Source organism: Passer domesticus, chromosome 2 (genome assembly GCF_036417665.1).
Source record: "Passer domesticus isolate bPasDom1 chromosome 2, bPasDom1.hap1, whole genome shotgun sequence".
Taxonomy (NCBI): domain Eukaryota; kingdom Metazoa; phylum Chordata; class Aves; order Passeriformes; family Passeridae; genus Passer; species Passer domesticus.
In genome coordinates this window covers 54,692,415-54,708,991 of record NC_087475.1, presented here as the reverse complement: position 1 = coordinate 54,708,991, position 16,577 = coordinate 54,692,415, and the positions used below count along the sequence as shown (strand labels likewise).

Below are 16,577 nucleotides of genomic sequence, written 5' to 3'. Positions count from 1 at the left end.
TTGTCATATTTTCAACTATAATACAAAATAAAGTATCAAGCTACCTAGATGGCTGACAGAAGCCCACTTCTCAGTAAATGGCCACCACTTTTATTACAAGTGAGAAGCAAAAACTGGACTGCTCTTAAAATGCTGGTCCTTCTGCATCAAATCACAGTGCCCCTGGAGACAGAATGCACTATGCCACTTGCTGTAACACTTTAAGGTTACCAATTATTCTTTTGCTAGATCTAAACACTATAAGGATAAAACCTATAACAGAGTGAAGCAGTTATTATCATTAGAATAAATGAGTGGTTTAACCTGCATATCTTTGATCATTGTCGTGTTAACAAACTGAATAACAATGAACTCTTTGAACAGTGGGCTCTGCTGGGATTTCTATAGCACATAATGTCCAACTACAGCTAAAACCCGCTAAGCCAATGCTTTTGTTTCCTTATGAAGTTCCATTGCAAAGGTAACTGTTATCCAGTATGTTACACATTAAACACCATCAATGACTATTAAGTCTTTTATGGAGAATTGTCACTGTCAAAGGCTAATCTTCTTTCCTTTTTATCATAATTTTTCTGCCTGACAAAAGGCACCGATAGGGTTTATACAGATACAAGCAATGTCTGCTCTCACTCATTAGACTTATCCTACTTGTCTAGGTCAGAGACAAAGGTGTACTTAAATAAAGCTTTCCATCGCAACAACACGTGAGAAGAAATGCAGATATTCTACTCCAGAAGGTTTTCATTAATTTAGCCCACTCTTATGTGTTTACATTCCTACCTACCTTCAAAGAAACAGAATAGAAAAAGATAGAAGCAAACAGTTATATAAATTCACATCCATTTTAATGCTTCAATACTGCTAGCATTTTATTTTGTCTTGAAGATTCTCTTATTTTCATAGCAGATCTTTCAGTTCACAAGACGAACTGTTTGTTCTTTCAGTCCCCCAGTACAGCTCATCTCTGTGTGTTCTATTTGATTTGGAAAAGCCAAAAACATGTGACAGCAGGACTTCTTATCAAATAAGGCCAGTACTTTAAAGCAGCTTTAATAGCTTAAAAAAACTGAAAAAAAGAAATCCTATCATCCTTCAAAACCCCTATAGGTTTTGTAAAGTGCTGGAAACAAGAGTGACTTGCAGTGAGCAGGTGCTAGGCATGTGACAGAAGAGTTCACAAAATAATAGAATATAATAAAATTTTCTAGGTAATGATTTAAAATATAAATTCGCCTACATTATTATACAGAGTGGTAAAAACATGTCACAATTTGACCTTGCAAGCAGAGTTATCCAGGACTGTAAAATTGTAGAGCGAGGTTCTTGACACTGTTTCATAATCATCATCATCGCCGTCATCATCATCATCATCATCATCATCATCATCATCATCATCATCATCATCTCTTTACCACTCCCACAAGCTCACTTGTTTTGAGAACTGCACTGCCTCAAAACACAACCATGCATTGGCATCACCCAGCACTCCCAAATACTGAGCACCTTACTTTCAGTCTCCATTTAAGACAATGGGTCCCATGTCCTGAAATGCTCCAAAGGCTGACAGAGGAATCTCCACTCCCTGTGAACATGGCATGATATCTTACTGGAAACATTAAAGCAAGGAGAAAGGTTTTAATTTCTTCCTGTACTTTTCTATCTGCTAGTGCTGGCCTACTAACTCAGTACCTGTCGTGGTCCTCCTGAAGTTTGGAAATCCAACACAATTTCTGTACATTTTACCAGTATATTACTGAGTGAGTAGCTTTTTTTTATTAGTAAAGTTTACAGATGATACAAAGATTAATGGAGTAATAAATACTAAGGACACAATAACTTTACAGTATGATGTGGATGATTTATATCAAAGGCTGTATTGAACAAGTTGTATTTTAACAGAGCAAGTAAAAGGTAATATAATTGGGAATTAACAATTAACATTATACTTAAAAATTAGGTGCCTAGGAAAACAGTTTAGAAAAAGGATTGTGAGGGCCCTGAGGGTATTCACAGGATTCATTGTGCCCAGGCCCCCAGAGACCTCCCTGTACCCTGCCCAGGACCCCATGTTAATCCCCTGTGGCCATCAGACCCTGCTCCACCAACTTCAGAGCAGGGCTGGCCTCAGCTCCCTACCATCCTGCCCTGCCCCATCATAGGCACTGCTGAGTGTGTGGGCCCACAGACTGGACTCAGCCTGTTGCAATCCCTGTGGATGGGCTCCCTGGCTGCCCTGTCCCTGGCTGGGGCAAGAGGATGAATACTGCCAGACTCTGCCCTGATGGTCCCCATGCAGAGCTCCAACTGCTCCATGTCCAGGGAGATATTTGGTACCTCAACAAGTATTCGATAAATTACGCAAATAATTGGTCTCAGTTGCAGGGGTTGGCTGCCAGTGGTCTCTGCCCCAGCACGGGAAAAGGTGGTTCTGGGCAGGTCGCGCTTTGAAAAAGGAGTCTGGACTCTTGCTTTTGGTCTTCAGTTGAGTTTATTGTTCCTTATCTACAAAGTTTTCTTCTCTGTTTAGCCGAGGTCTGATTAGCAAGACAGCCAAGGGCACTCTCTCCCGCCCACGGGGCGGTTGTCTCTTTTATAGTAAAAACTACATATAAGATATTTACCTTTAATTTCCAATACTTTTCGCCCTTGTTGGCAAGTGCACTTTCTCTATAAACCAATCTACACATGCCAACATCATCTTGAACATGGATGTCAAGGAGAAGAAAGAAGAAAGACAGGGCACGCCTAAATTCCTCCATCTTGGGACTCTCGACCCATGCACGGAATTCTAAACCCCCCTATACAACATATAAAAGCCCCCTGTACAGTGTATTATAATTCAAGTTTTATCAAGTGAATATCATCCCCTCACCATTCAGGCCTGAAATTCTCTCATTTCCTCACATTCAGGTGTCTTTGGCTTCTTGCCAGGGTCTCCGAGCCCCTGCCAGGGCTCTGAGACATCCAGGGCATCCAGAGAGATGTCTTGGGCTCCAACACTCAATGTTATGAGCAGATAAAATATTTTAAACTTTACAGAGTTGGCGCTGGTTGAAATAATAAAAATACAGCCAGTCAGACATGCTTCAGTAAATAGCAAGAAAAAAACAGGAACAAGGTCAGCACTTATCTACGCAAATACTGAGTGTGTGACTTGGCCACTATTTGAGAACACTTGGACATCCAGAGTGAGAGGTCAGAGAGCAATAAGCATCAGACTTCCAGTCTGAAAAACAGAATCAACTGGCTTGAACCTAAATTTAGACAAATTCAACCATGGAAGACTTTACTTTTCCACCTGTGCAGGTGAGTAATCTCTGGATGACAGGATCATCCTGAGAACTTGCACCACATCCCATATGTATTGACACCATAACTCACCATTACTACTAAAAGATTCTTATCTTTTGTAAGAGTATCTTTCAGTCCAGAGGTACGAAAGTATCTATATATTCACCCAAAGCAACAGTGCAGTCCCTGGATTTCTGCTGGATCACTGAGACGTTTTGATTTTCCTCATACACATCAGGTGCTTGCTCATACAATCAGCAATTTATGCCCAATGCCTGAAAACATGGGAGACTAAAAGTCACTCAGATAAAGCAGTAAGTACTCTAAAACAATGAAAGGGGATGCTTTGAGCATTTTTTTTTTATGCAAAATGAAATGCAGATCTTTTAATCTGTTTTAGCTTCATTGTGCATATCTGTGTTTAACTCTTTGCTGGTGTTGTGCTTTTGCAGTCTTTCTGTAATGGGCTGAGACATTGCCTCATGTTTCTGTCCTTTAAAAGTAAGAAAATAGACTTTTCTTTCTGTATTTAAATAGTCTATGACCATTAATGTAATGACTTGGGAAATTACCTAAATATGAAAATGAAGAGGCTGCTGAATTCAAAGGTTCAACTGGTGCAAGTTATTCACTTTTCTATAACTGAAGATAAATGAAAACTTGAAAATAGAGGAAAAAATGAAAAACCAGTTTACACAAGATATAAACCTCACTTCATTGAGCGTATTATGAAGACTGATAATGAGAACCACACTGGCATTGTTATTGAATGATATATTGCAATTGCTATATTTTGTTAAGCATAAATTACATTCATGTTGTGTTTTCAGCATATTTTGTATCACACCGCTAAAATCAGAATTCCCGTGTAACATCAATTGTCTTCAAATAAGTAAATTTGTTATAAACTTTAGATATTCACACATGCAATATCTAAAATAACTTGATCAAAGAGTATTGAACTTTTATGCTTTATAAGTAATGAATGTAAGTCTCTTTAGGAACCACATGCAGCTCTTGATACTGAGGCTAACTAAATTCTAAAGCTGGTGTAAATCCAAGTGACTTTAGTTTAGTTTAGTTATGAGTGAAATTATGCTAATTTACATTGGCTAGGTATCTGATATGTGAAGTCCACAAGACACGGAACACTAAGCACATACTTCAATGATTTACAGAATTAGATGATAATGGAATTTATTTACGGTTGAAGTGCCTTCTTGCTGTCAGACTTAAAAGAAAAAAGCATCATCACACATAAAAAGTATGCTTAGCTGATTTCAGACAGATAGACAAAGTTTCCTGTAGAGACTGAGCTGAAGATAAATATCTGAATGGCAAATCACATAAGCAGAAAGATACAGTAAATTAATAGCCACAGGTGCTTGGCAATGGTCATTTTGAAGTTTTGGTTTGTTTGGGATTCTTTTTTTTGGTAACTGAAAGTAGCACAGAAGTCCATTCTCCAAAAAAGGTTTGTCTTAAAAAAAAAAAAAAAATTAGTAATCTCTTTTGTTAGCTCCCTAGAACTTTAAAATAAAAAATAGCAGCCCCTCAAAAGGTGGCACTGATTGCAGTAAGGGACAACTTTATAACAGTTTCTTTAAATATATGTTACCCTGGAAAGGCAGAAGTCTAGTTAAACTATGTTTGTGATACATATCTTTCTCTGCAGCAGTGAAGAGGAGAAGTGTTCTGTGAGTTTAGAATAGAAATTTCACTGACAGTGTGAAAGCCTATGAAAAACTGACAGGGCAGAGTCTCCCTTAAAGGGATCTACAGCTCTAAGAGATGCACCTTTATCCCTTCTAGAACTAAGCAGAATCAAAAAACTGAATAAATGTAAAAATGAACCTAAAAACTGATGGTTAAGCTCCTCCTGCTCAGAGCAAGAGAAAATAAGATTGGCGACAAAATTCTTAATTTCCCCTAAGATTATTAAAAAAACCCCCAGCTGTTAAGAGTATCAAAGCACATTTGATATGCTGTGCCAGTTATGCCAACTTAGACATTTCAGGAAGAAATTCGATTTGACCTGAAACATGTATCAAACTGTCACTTTCATTCTCCCAAATTTAATGCAACTTATGCTGTTGGAACTCTTGAAGTTATTCCTAAACGTGACCCCACTGAAGACACAACTGAAAGTTTATGTGCACTTACACTTCCGAGAGTTATGATGGGAAAAAAAAAAAAAAAAAAAAAAAAGAGAGAAAAATCTCTCTTTGCACTATGGTTTCTCTGTAAGAGTAATTAACACATATTCCCAAAACAACTAAGGAAAGAAGGAAAGAAACTGAAGATTCCCTTTGGGCAGGATAGTAACAGTAGCAGGCATTAAATATGCAGGCAGCCATTAGGCATGATTAAAGATTAATTCTGTGTCATAGAAAGGACTTGAGGTTGTTACAGGTCATGGCTCTCAACTTTATTATTTGGCTTACTGTTTTTATTTAATTAGTTCGACTTAATGAATCTTTGGTTATAGGTGTCTGGCAACCTAGATTATTGTACACCATTTATTAAGTCAAAGGCTCAGCTATATAACTTTTTCTTAGCAGGTAGCTTCCACAGTTTCATCAATAAGATTCTGGGAAAACCAGAGGGGGTTCTTAATAAGAGCATGATGTTACAACTTTATTTACCAAAGTCAGCATTAGAGATTCTCCTGGAATTGGTGAAATGTGTGATCTCATAATTTGGTGATAGTATTTTGGTGCTGCCCATTACATCAGTTGCATTGGTAAAATTTCTAAGTCAAAAATCATAGCTCTCAAGAGATACCATGTATCGTACTGGGCATGTCAGTGTATTTAACTTTTTTGTGTTCTGATCACTGTTTTTTAACAGAAAATATTCATTTAAACATGGATTCCTGAGTATGTCAAAAATTAATTTAAATAACTTTTTTTTTAATCTTTACTTCCCCAGTTTTTTTTTCCATAATGGAGATCTAACTAAGATCTTCAAGTACGTTCAAAATAGCAAACATTTTCTTTTGCATTTGTTTTTATTAACTCTTTGCATTTTGCATTAAAGGACTATCTTTTCTCCCTTTTAAAAATAAAAAGACTACTATTTTCTAAACTTTGCCTAGTAGTCAGTTAAATCACATGAATGACCGAGTCTCAGTGCTATGTATTTTCCATCATGTTTCAATTAGAAGAGTAGTTAATCAAACAAATAATAATTAAAAAGAATATCTGTAAGAATGAAAGAATTGAGAAAAAAAAAGGCTTGTGATACACAGTAAGGGAACAGTAGATTATCTTTCATCTTCTTCTCAGATCCTCTGTCTTCCATACCATAACAAAAATAAAATTACCTTGTCCTTAAAAGTCTTGAAAAAAAAATAAATCAGAACTTCCCAAAGACATAAACAAACGGATGGGAGGGTCCCTTTCTCAATGCACCAGAAAACATCAACTTTCATAAGATAAAAACTGATAAAGCTGTGACATCGAGTTCCTTTGAATGGAGTGCTTTTATGACACATCAAATCCCAGAGAAGAGAACTAAGGTCACTGTGGTCCAGAATAAAATGAAGACAGCTAAGGATTAAATCAGACTTCATGAAATTCACAGAATTTACATTAGAATAATTTGTAGCACATCTGGTGCACAGATTAGCCAGATATGCTGGTGAACTACTAGGTAGCCATTAGAATAGGGAGTTTGGAATCTTTAAGGAAAATAGAAATCCATGCTAATCTACCAGCTACATATCGAATTTTCTGAAGGATGAAGCTAAGGGATATGAAGAACAGGGAAAAGATGTTAATACTACTTTCAGGTAACTTTTTTTTTAATGAAACACATTATAATGTTGTATAATGTAAATTATAATGCTGTGTAATGCGTGTATAATGAAACAAATTATATACGTTACACTCAGTAACATTTTTATTACTTTCAGGCCTAGCAATTTTCTATCAAAGATGTTTGTCTTAGCACTTTGGAGAACCCAAATATTTCGCCTGTGAAAAGAAAAAATTCTTTACAATTAAATATTTGGAGATGGTTTAAAAGAAAAAAAGATCCTAGGGAAAAAAAATAAAAAAGTGGAAATGCATATCTTGGTCTTTGGCTTGCTATGAAATTGGAAGATTCCATCCAGAAACTTCTGGCAGAGATTTATTTCAGTATTGGGATAGCCACAATAGGACAGATATTCTTGGCTATTGGTCCTTGTAATCATGTTATTAAAAAAAAAAAACAAAAAAAAACCCCAAAAAACAAACAAAAAAAAAAACAAAAAAAAACCAAAACAAAACAAAAAAAAAAAAAAAACAAACAAAAAAACCCTTATACCTAGAAAGAAATTTAATTATTTAATGGACTCTTTATCCACCAAGCCCCAAATGCAGTCAAGTCAGCTGCAAGTTCTTAACTGCGCATGAAGGATGAAGCTTCTCTTGTTATGAAGACATAAGTGTCTCTTCAGCAAATGCTGATGCCTGAGTAACAGGCAGATAATCTCCTAATTATTTACCTTGGTAGTGACCAGAAAGTTTACAGCAGAATAAGTATGAAAATTAAAATTCAGAGAACACCTAATTCAATGGCAGCTATTAGCAATGTAATTAGAGTGGTTGATTAGAAATATGCATGAATGTATTTGAGACTCCAAGTTTGTGCCAGGCCCTAAAAAACAAAGGCCTTTAACAGTCTGAACTATAAAGCTGCCAATACAGTATGTTCTGAAAATATGTGAAATGCACATAAGTCTGTCTGATGTATCAGATAAAAGAATGATTTAAGGATGAGAAATTCTACTGTCTGAACACTGTGACTTTGTGGACTGTCTTTGGCACAACTACTTTTTTAGAATAAGAAGAATAAGAAGAGTTCAAACAAGTTAGTTTTATTGCAATGGAAAAGATTTGTGACATGTACAACTAAATGTATTTTGGGCCAGGAATTGGTTTTTTTTTCTAAAGTTTTCACAATCTGAAACTTGAATGTAGTTCCTTCCCTTTTCCATGTAGGAGATATGACTCAAAACTCAGAGAGTGGTACTTTTGTTTTTAAGTATTTAAACTGAAGACCAGATCAAGGCAAATCAAAATTGAACCTCCCATATTGTTATCCTGCCTGGGCTTATACTGATAAATTGTATATTTCTACATCTACATAATTTCTTCTATTACCTATTTCCCTTCATTAGTAATGTCCTTGGCTTCATTCCCAGCTCTTTATCCCTTCTCAGTTTTGGAAATAAGGATTGTGCATCACTACAGTGAACCTGCATTTAGTTTGGTATTAATAGAGTTTTACTATAAACACATGGTGCACTGAGCAAAAGAGAGAACGGATACTTTGGAATGTGCCCAAGAGTTATTTAGTTAAATATCCTGTCTCTGACAGAGGACAATATAAGAAACCTACAACAGGCAGATCTAGGATTATTCAATCTAAAAGAGAGCATACTTTAACCTTTAGATTGAAATTCTCATTAAAAAAAAAAAGGCTTATAATTTGTTAAGAGAAATTAAATATACTGTCGACATCACTATTTCTTTTTTAAAAACCTCTTGAATACTTGACCTAAATCATGTCCTGTTTTTATGAGCTGCATAAACCATTTACATCTACATAAATAAAACAACTGTAAACTTAAAAGTATTTCTGGATTCCATAACATTTAATTTCAATTTACTGTCCTTGTTTCCTTTTATTCACAGTCATGTTAAGTTTGGTATGTGAAAATAAGTCATACATAACATAAATCAGAAAAAAACCTACTACTATAGTGTTCCTCATTCCTATTTTCTTTTGCAGTAGTTTTTGTTTCTTTCAATGCATTGAAAGAAATTTACAATGCATTTACAAATTTCATTATTGCATTGCACAAAGTTTAATCTCTTTTTGTTCTGTGATATCCTTTAAGATACAGGACAGACAGTATTGCACAGCACTCAATAAGAGATGTTTAAAGCATTATGATATATTTTCTATTCTTTGTTATCCCTTTTCTTATGCATATTAAAAGCTTGCCTTTTTGTTTTAATAGAGCGACATGCAAAGCTCAAGTGCCCCTTAAGTTCTGTACCACTAGAAATTAGACAAATACAGTTGTGGATTTTTTGAAGTTGATATATATTACATAAAGAACAGAAATTATATTATTGAATTCAATTCTAAGCTATTTTGCCCTACTATTTTAATGTATTGTATTGTTTCATTTACCATTTGTTTCACCTACGTTGGTCACCTAATACGTTCCCACCAATTTCACTGATCCTGAATGAACATCTCTTTGAAGTTAAATAAGCCATCTGGAAACATACCTACCTCATCACTCTCTGTATTTTCACATTATTAATAAGGATATTTAAAATAAAGGTGGAAAGACCAAATACAAAACCTTAACTCAGTCTGATTACTACAATTTTCCCAAAATACAAAAAACCCCATTATTTTTTCTTTGCATCATGTTTTAATGAATATTTGAACTGTGACAATATTTCACTTCACTATGTATAATTAATTCTTTTAACAACATATACGAGAAATAGCAATTGTAGTGTTATAAGGACATTAGCAATTTTAAAAAGTTAATCCAATTTATTGATAATAGACAATTGTTATCAAAACATTCCCTCAGTTATAATCCCATATTGTCTAATGAATGTCTTTCAAATGTATGTTAATGCTCTTTCTCAAAACAATAATGTTTACTCTTTTTAGTTTCTTCACCATATGATAAAGAGACAAGCATTTAGAAGGAGAATATTTCAGAAATGGCCATCACAATTCTCATTAGCAAAAATGTAAAGCCCAAGAAAAATGCCATAGCAGGATGATACTGGAAATTGTCTCTATTTTGGGCAGTAAAGAAATAGGAGAAAAGCCAGTGGTTGTTGGGTGGTTCATTTAGTTATTTATTCAAAACTCAGTTCCCAGTGTGTTGTGTTGGTGGCTTACCTTGAATATGCATTCCTGAGTATAAGCCATAGAAGGAGTCAATTTCATATGTCAAGGACTTTTTATTTATGAAGTGCTATAAACAATTTATATGACCGAATTTTGAGGGAGGGGAAAAAAACCCAAAACCTTTCCTCCTTTCCATTTTCTCATTTTACATAATGCTTTTCCTAAGGGGATGGCATGAGGTAATGGGAAAATCAATTGTACATCAAATTGTAGAAACACTGACACATTCCTCTAAATCACTAGTAATCAAGCAGTAAGTGAATATTGTACATAATATGTCTATCAGAATTTTTCAAAATATTATATGACCATTCATTAAATCACAACAATTCTAATCAGACCTGCCATTAAAATTTTGCATCTCTCTTGCTAACAGAATTTTACCAAGGCAAACCAAGGATAAAAATAGTGAAGCATAAGTAAAAATCTTTTTTCACTGAGAAGAAAAATCTGCTTAGTCCTGTCATTCTCTTTTTTTCCTCGTGAATTTATTTGAGGTTATTTGAGGTTAATAAAGGAACAACAAAAACACCAAAAAGTCTTACAAAAGGACTTACTGTTACAGATAGGAAATATTTCATGTTATATTAAATAGAGATAGAGTGATAATAAGCCAACAAGGAATTGGTTCCTTGGGAGAAAATGTATCTACATAACTGCATGATTTGTGACACATCAAAATACAGATTTGTTTATTTAATAATGAATAAACTCATTTTACTGTATTCTTAATTATAAGATTCATATGTGTATTTTTCAGGGATACTGTGTCATAACTGGTATCAATAGAAAGTGAGTATAAGAGGACAACATTTTTAAGGATTCATTAATATATTTTCTACTAGTTATTTTTAATATTTTGACTCTTCTGTTATACTAAGAAAATACTCTGTCTATTGTAGAATTTGATAATGACTGTCATTGCTATACGTACCACAAATATAAATCAGAAAGGATTTCAGCAATCTTTCCTCTATTCCCAGAAAACTATGTATAATTATTTTCTTTTTCTATAGCAGCAGTATTTTTATTGATTCAATTACCATAGTATAATTAAAAATTAAATAAGTTTGATAGCTTTTCCAGACTGTCTGTGTCTGCTCTCTGTACACTTTGGAATTCTTGGCTAGTCAAAACTATTTAATGGAAAAGTTTTGTCTGGATTTTCAACAGGACAAGTCCATAGCACTTGCGGAAAGAAAGTAAAAAGAAAAGGAAAGAAAATTTTAAAAATAAAAACACATCAACAAATATACATATATTCTTCAGTTGGTTTTGGGGTTTGCATTATCTATTCATGAAGAATGAAACTTTTGTAGTGGTTCATGTATGAAACTAGTATTGCCTGGACCTGTTTTATTCATGAATACCAGATGAGGATCAAAGCATGAAATTTGAGATGGTAGCTCACAGGAGGAATCTGTGAGACCAAGGCAAGCAAAAAGATATTGCCTATTGATGAGAAAAGCAGAGGTATTACTCACACTCTGAAACCCTTATATTGTGTTCACATTTGTCCTCAGGTTTTCATATGTATCCTAGAGCTCACAAATATCAACTTAATACATGAGACTGGATGGGATTCAGAGGATATTTATAGAGCTTGCTGATATGACTGGCTGAAAGGCTGAGGATCTGGCTAAAAGAAATCTCATGAAGTTCAGCAAAGTGCAGATCTATGTACCTGGGACAGAATAAACCCATGTGCTGGTATACACTGGGAAGCAGCTGGCTCAGTACCAGCCAGCCTGAAAATTATTTGAGTGATACAGTGAACAACAGGTCAAGTAGGATCAAACTGTGGCAAACAAATCCCACACAAGACTGCATCAGAAAAGCTGTGGTCAGGTGGTAAAAGTGAATTATTATTTTTAATTCAATCCCAGTAAGTCTGCACTTAGAATACGTGTTCAGTTTTGTGTCTCAGTTCAAGGGAGATGCTGGGAAACTGTGAAGTATTCAGCATTCAGTATTCAGTATGGAAGACAAGCAAGATAGTGAGATACCTGCCTGATGGAGCAATCAAGAGCATTGGCTTTTTCAGTCTGTTGAAAAGCGGGTTAAGAGAAGAATAAGCCTAAAGCTACTTGGACATTTCTAACCACAACTGTGAAACTCTTGGCAATGACAAACTGTAAAACAAGTAGCAACTGCTACAAACTGTGACTTTTGATATCTACTCAGCTTTAGGAAAGGTTTTCATACAGCCCTGAATTTGATCACACAGAGAAGTCGTAAAATCTCCATCTCTGTAGATTTTCAAGAGTCAGTTATAGAAAACCATGGGTAACGTAAGATGGTCACTATTCAAGACTCCTGCTCCTTGGCTTCAGTGGAGAGGCTGAACTACAAAACCTCCTGAGAACTCTTCAAATCCATAGTACTGTAATGCAGAAAACATAGATGAAAAGATTAATTATGTTTCCTATGGATTAGTAGGAATAAATACGAAAATAGATGCAGGTGCTATCTAGCCATGTAAACTGCAGGGATTCTATAAGTAAAGCAGGGACTCTATGTCCTGCACTGCTAAAATAAAAGCCTTTGGCTGGCTTTCTGAGGCACTTTGCTTCAGCCTTTCCAATGACCGGGAACAGTTCTCAAGAGATCCTAAACAATAGAATCCTAGGAACAAAAGCAGAATCAGTATTGATTTGATCCAAAGTTGACATTAACACAAAAATGGCCTTTTTTAGTTATTGCACATGAACCAAACTGTTACTTTTTGACAACACAATGCATTAGTTTCATGTGCAATTTCCTTAATAATTTTATTATCCATGTGATTAATACATTATTTGTTTAAACCTACCATTTTGCTGATGTTGCACAAAACAAAAATAAAAGCTCCTATGTTAGAAAAAAGAGAAAGGACCTATTATGAAGTGAAAAGTTTGGATATTGTTACATGATCAGCATTACAGTTGACAACTATGGTAATACAATGCTTAGACATGAAAGAAAAGTACAAGGTCATATTACCAGATCTAATGCTGAATTTAGAACTGTTTTGAAGCAATGAGGCCAGCTGACTTTCAGAGTTTTGAATCCTTTGAACACAAATTATTCTTCTAATCTGCTATTACAAATAAAATAGCATTATAACAAATAATGGAGATTGCAAATAAATTAAAAGTAGTTCTAAGAGTCACATCTTTTTTGTGGCTGAAAAACTCCCGAGTTTTTAAGTACACATACATACACAAGAAGCCTAGATGATATCAAGTGGAGGAAAAAAGTCCCTTTTTTTTTTTTCCTCCAGAATTAAGATACCTTTACATCACTCAAATGTTAACAGACAAATCTTTGGATGACTGATGTTGCAAAAGGGACACAGCAATGTGTTTTAGGGTGGCAGGGTAAGCTAAGGACACAGCTTTCTTCTGCACTCAAAAAGTTTTTGATACAAGAGATTTAAGTCAAACAATGTGAGCAAAATGCTGTTTCTGCATGTTAATTATGAGATAAGTTAGAATACACAAACACACAAATGTATCTTAGGCATTTGTGAAATCCTTTTCCTCTCTTCATGTATAACACCTGCCTTCACATCTCTTTATGTCAAGTCAGGTGCTATAGTGCTACATGATGGATATAATTTAATTTGACAGGTTACAATGTAGCACATTATTTGGAAAATTGGTGAAAAGAGGCAGTTGTTATGAAGTTTGTTATTAAAGATGTTCCGTTTGTTTGCCTTGTGGTTTTCTTTTGAGTTTTTGGGGGGTTTTGTTTGTTTTTGCTTGTTTGTTTTTTGTTTTGTTTTATTTTCTTTTAATTTGTGTTTCTTTTATTTTGTGTGTGTGTTTTAAATTAGTTTTGTTTTGCTCTTGTTTTTTTTCAACCCTAGTAAAAGAAAACACTAAAATGACCTTTTTATTTTTAAAAGCATAATTTATCTCTAAGAGCTAGGAATTTCTCTACATGCACCAGATGTGTAAAAGGTGTAAACAATTAGAGGCAGAATCACTGAACAGGTATTTCCTCTAATGAGCCAGCAAAAGGAAAACTTGTGCATGTTGGAATGATGGTGTTTCTTCCATTTTTCTCATAGCAAAACTCTAACTAGGCTAAGGTATATCTCTGTAATTTCAAAACAGGGAATAAAACCAAATGAAATTTATGTTCAACTACTTTCAATGGATTCAGCTACAGTTCTTGCTGTTTTGATGGCAAAACATGACAGGATGTTACATTAGTAAAAATATTTCCATAATTAATGCATGACTGCATTCTCTGTTGGATAGGTCTAAGATAACAAAACCAGGTTTAAACTGTAGTTTTCCAGATTCTCGGAAGTATTCATTTTCTGTTTACTAACCCAGAAGTAGATAACAGACACTGTCATGCATTTCTCTATAGAGTTCAAATGGTGTCCCTCATATAAATGTTTATATTTCTACCATTTATATATTCATACATCAAGGGAAGTGATGCAGTATGCAAATACACAGGCCCAGGGGAAAATATTTACTCACTCTGTAATTAATCTTAACAGCACTACTGCAGGAAGACAACTAGCAATAAGATTGAGAAAACTCTAAGTTATAGTCCCATTCTAGCAGAAGTTATACCAGTACAAAAATAATAGGAGGAAATGCAGTTGTTACTTCCTACATTATAATTTCTGGGATCAGTCAATGGGCTGAACCTTCTACCTCATGGGAACACCTATTTGTAAGAATTTTATGCGCACTAAATTATTATTTTAAGCTAGTTTTTCCAGGTGGTTTGAGCTTGTCTCTATATTGCTTGTCTCTATATTAGTTTTTGCAGTCAGTTACTACTACCAGCAATCTTTGAGCCTTAATCTGTCACAATTTTCTGTTATCAGTATGTTTGTTAATAAAAGTGTGTTGCTCCCTAAACTGATTAGTTAGCACTTCAAGGGCACTGTTGTCCAACAGTGGATAATGTAGTTGACAGAAATGGGGAGATCCAGGAAAGGGGTCCCTCTTTCTAACCTGTCTAAATTAAAGGATTCAGCTCTGGTGTGCTGTTGGCTCATGTCCCTAAACAGCCCCTGATCCAGCAGACTGTCCAATGGAGTCCCCATTATGGGATACTGACAGACTAGTCAGTCACAAGGGTCTCAGATTTCCTGGGACATTGGAAGACTGATCAAACATAAAGGGCTCAAGGCACCCATCCTTTTATCTGACAACTGTACTCTATTAAGACTGTTCTAGTCTCTTGATACAGTGAGGATACAAGATATATTTTATTACACCAACCTGGTAAATAAAAAAGTGTGACATCAGACTCGAGCAGAATAATTTAGAAAAAAAAAACCAAACTCATAAACTGAACAAAGAGTATTTGAAATTTCTGAAGGAAAATAGCAACTGCTAATACACAGAAAAAAAGGAATCATCCTGTAAACCAATGCAAGTCAAGGAGATAGATATTTTCAAGTACTACAAAAGGCTTCTTTCACATCACAGTTTTGCATCAATAAAATCCCACCTCTTATTTTTATAATTATTATTTCTATGATAATTGCAAAAATATTAACAGCTCTCTCACTATGCATCTTATTATAATCTGTCCATTCTGTCACAGTTTAGTATCCATTCAAGCATTACAGGAAGGAAAGTGTATTATAACTATGAGTCATAGCTGGCATTTTGCAAACATCTCTTATTACCTATTACTTAAAGCCAAATAATATAATATGTTTAGGTATGTGTGTCTCCTTTGGAATTATTTAAATTTCAGTCATCTGGTATGATTTAAAGCTCTAATAATTTGACTGAGGGGAAAAAAAAAATTAGAAATTATGCATAAAAAACTGGTACCAGTGCTTGTCTTGGACTTACTGACTTTCTAAAATTTAGTATTTTCTATAATTTTCAGAGATTACATTTCTTTAAAGATATGTTTCTTCAAAAATATCCCTAAAACTCAAGGGACTGAAAAACTTTTGTATTTAATTGTATCAGAACTTTTTTTAAGTTCACGCACATACACTTTTACAAAAGCACAGTTGAATTCTGTGAACGCAAAACTTTCAACTGCCTACAAATTTAAAGCCTCACAAAGGAAAAAAAAAGTTGGCAATTATAGTGTATTTTTAAGTTTTCCAATAACAAAAAACCACAAATTATAGAATTTCTGTTTTGATTTTTTAAAATCCTAATCATTGCAGTTGATTTTTAACTATATTTGGAGTGACCTGTTTGAAACAAACAGGGAAGAAATTCTACCTGAGCATGAGCATGACATTTCAGAGCAGAAAAAACTTTCTTTATATTTTAGGTCATTCACAAGCTCACTGGAACGATGTCAAATAATGTAGCAGCATGAATGTTTATATCTCTGTGAAAGACACTCACTACTGACTAACACCC

At 34.6% G+C, this 16,577-nt stretch overlaps 1 protein-coding gene across 4 annotated transcripts in view; it reads right to left on the bottom strand.

Moving 5' to 3' along the window:
* The window catches only part of PCDH9 (protocadherin 9), a 673,415-nt gene that overhangs the window by 174,426 nt on the left and 482,412 nt on the right, over positions 1 to 16,577 (bottom strand). The gene's annotated exons all lie outside the window — the stretch shown is intronic.